General features: G+C 30.7%; 1 non-coding gene across 1 annotated transcript; it reads right to left on the reverse strand.

Annotated features, from left to right (window-relative positions):
- Positions 1 to 2,248: 2,248 nt before the first annotated feature.
- LOC139903625 (small nucleolar RNA R71) lies at positions 2,249 to 2,355 on the reverse strand. Its single transcript, XR_011778435.1, has one exon. It is a non-coding gene; the product is annotated as a small nucleolar RNA R71 (small nucleolar RNA).
- Positions 2,356 to 3,489: the final 1,134 nt, after the last annotated feature.

Here is a 3,489-nt window from a genome sequence, read left to right on the forward strand (position 1 = left end):
GGAAGCGCAACGCTAATATAAAAAAAAAATTATTTTTAGTTTACTAATATAAAAAAATACGCTTTTATAAAAATACGTTTTAAATATTCGAAAATATAAAAAGAAAAACAAAAATATAAATATTTTTAAGAGTTTGTTAAATATTTAAGTTTTATAAAGTTTCTTTATTTTTATTTTAAAAAAATATAAGTTTTATTTAAATATTTTGTGTTTATTTAAAACATATATAAAAAAATATAAAAAATTTTAAATCCGAAAAAAAATAATATTAACTTATTTTTAAGATTTTTATTTTTAATAAGTATTTTTATTTTAAGTTTTTAAAATATATTTTATATAAATTATATATCTATTATTTTATCAAATTATTATAAAAAAACGAACTGGGCCAGATTAAAATCGAAGCCCAAAGCATATTTTAATTATAAAACGAAACTGGGCCGATCTGTTTCAGCCTAATCTGAGCCCAGTATTAGCAAACCCCGCGACTTGCGGGGTTTTCCAGCTGGGAGTACCGCGACTCGCGGAGTTCTCTCTGACAGGCCACACAGAAAACCTAACAGCATTAATTACGGGATAATTATTATTATTATTATTAATTTTAAACCCTAATTAGGGTATTATTATTATAATATTTAGTTTTAATTAGTTTATTTAGTTTTATTTAGTTTAATTAATTTATAAAATTAATAGTTTTATAAAATAAATAATATAAAAATAATATTTTTATAAAAATTGTACTTTTTACAAATTTTAGTATATTTTTATATTTTGTATATTTTTATTTGTTTTAGCGTAATAATTTGTATTTTTCGCTCGTATTTAGTTTTAAATATAGTTTTTGCCATAGTTATTTTTATTTCTAGATTTTTAGGCTTTGCCGTAAAATCCCTTAAGTGCTTTTTCTTTAGACTAAGATTTAGGTGGTTTAGAATTTTGTGACGCCTTTTTAAGTTTTAGTTCCTTTTTAAGTTATTGCCATTTGGGATATAGTTTTACTTGTAAGCTTTAATATTTTTAGACGCAACTTTTAGTTTTTAGTTTTTAGTTCCTTTTTAAGTTTCAACGCGCTACTTTCTTATTTTTATTTTTCGACGCCTTTTACCTATGTATCAATTATCACTCCAATTAGTAATCTCAATTTGCAATTTTAATTTTAAGTTAGTGATAGTAATAAGGTTGGGTTAGTCGAGTATTTTAAAGTTTTATAAGTCACTCTTTTTCTTTCTTATTTCTCGCCATTCTAGTTTTAGGACATAGATTTTTATTCTACTTCTTATCTAAATTTCTTAAAAATACGAAAATTTATTTTAAGTGGTTAAATTGATAGACATCAAAATTTTCTAGTTCGTAGTAATAGTTAGATTTGTACGTGGACCGGGTTATTGGAGCCAAACAGTACTCAATTATATTGAGACCAAACGAATCCTGCCCCTCTGCTGCATCTTTTGGTTATTCGAAACGTGGGCAAAATCAGAAAAGTCTATTAATTAGATAACTTATATAATTTTTCTTTCCTTTTAAAAACTAATAGGATATTCAGCGAATGCACCGAGCAAGATGTTCACCACCTTTTGTACGTTCACCACCTGTAACTAGATCAAGACATCTAGCTAATATTACCGCCGTTGATTTTTCTTTAGAATCGTCATCCAGTCGACCAAGTACTCCAATCCAAATTTCCGATAATCCATTTTTTGAACCCGACCTCACAATTGAGAATCCGGAGAATATTCAGGGACAATTCATAGATCCTGAACCATTAATCTTTCCTCCGGAACCACCAATTATTCAAACAGAGATTGTTGAGGAACGAACCATTAAATCAAAATCCTCTAGTGATTCAGATTCAACAAATTCAATTATGGAAGTAACAGAGCCTTTAAGTATGGAAGACCGAATGAGAGCTAAACGCACTGGCCAAGGTCACGCAATTACTCATCCAGACATTAATGCGCCAGATTATGAAATCAAAGGACAAATTCTACACATGGTGACTAATCAATGCCAATTTAGTGGTGCGCCGAAGGAAGATCCAAATGAACATCTTCGTACCTTTAATAGGATCTGCACACTATTTAAAATAAGAGAAGTGGAGGATGAACAGATATATCTCAGGTTATTTCCCTGGACTTTAAAGGGAGAAGCCAAAGATTGGTTGGAATAGTTACCTGAAGGGGCGATTGATACATAGGATGTTTTAGTTGAAAAATTTCTTAAACAATTCTTTCCGGCATCTAAAGCCGTAAGACTTCAAGGAGAAATTGTTACGTTCACACAGAAACCAAATGAAACTCTATATGAGGCGTGGACTAGATTTGAAAAGTTATTAAGATGATGTCCGCAACATGGTTTAGACACCTGTCAAATAGTACAAATATTCTACCAAGGATGCGACATCACTACAAGAAAAGACATAGATATAGCAGCTGGTGGTTCTATTATGAAGAAAACAGAAACTGATGCTTATAAAATTATTGATAACACTGCTTTCCACTCACATGAGTGGCACCAAGAAAAAGATATCGTTAGATCATCTAAAGCAGCTAGAGCCGATTCTAGCCATGACTTAGACTCCATTTCTGCAAAGATAGATGCTGTCGAGAGACGAATGGAAAAGATGACTAAAGATATCCACTCAATACGAATTAGTTGTGAGCAGTATGGAGGACCACATTTGACAAAAGATTATCTCAGTATTGAATTAACAATGGAACAAAGAGAGAATATTTCATACATAAACTAAAGGCCTGAAAATAATTATCAGAATAATTATCAACCGCCAAGACCGATTTACAATCAAAACCAGAATTATAACCGAAATATTTCATACAACAACCAACAAGGTCCTAGTAATCAACAAGTATCCAATAATACTTACAATCAGCAAAGACCTAATTTTCAAAACAAACCACCACAAGCCGATGATAAAAAGCCAAATTTAGAAGATATGATGACAAAGCTAGTTGAAACTCAAACGCACTTTTTCACATCTAAAAAACAAACCAATGAACAAAATGCTCAAGCATTTAGTAATCAACAAGCTTCTATTCAAAATCTGGAACAAGAAGTAAGTAACCTAGCAAGGTTAATAGGTGAAAGAAAACCAGGAAGTTTACCTAGTGATACAAATGCTAACCCCCGGAATGAAACAGCTAAAGCCATTACCACAAGAAGTGGTACAACACTTAAACCACCTGAAATACCTGAAATTTCTGATGAAGCTATTCCTACTCCACAAGAACCACAACCTGAACAAGATAAGGAAAAAGAACCGGTAGTTGAAAAGGTTAATGAAGATAACACAGTTAAGGCTAAACCTTATGTTAAACCATACCAACCACCACTTCTTTACCCGAGTAAAATGAAAAAAGAGAAACTTGAAGCCAAGCAATCCAAATTTTTAGATATGTTTAAACAGATAAATGTAAATCTTCTTTTCATTGATGTGATTTCAGGAATGCCTAGATATGCTAAATTTCTGAAAGA

This window comes from Rutidosis leptorrhynchoides, chromosome 3, assembly GCF_046630445.1.
Source record: "Rutidosis leptorrhynchoides isolate AG116_Rl617_1_P2 chromosome 3, CSIRO_AGI_Rlap_v1, whole genome shotgun sequence".
In the NCBI taxonomy this organism is placed as follows: Eukaryota; Viridiplantae; Streptophyta; class Magnoliopsida; order Asterales; family Asteraceae; genus Rutidosis; species Rutidosis leptorrhynchoides.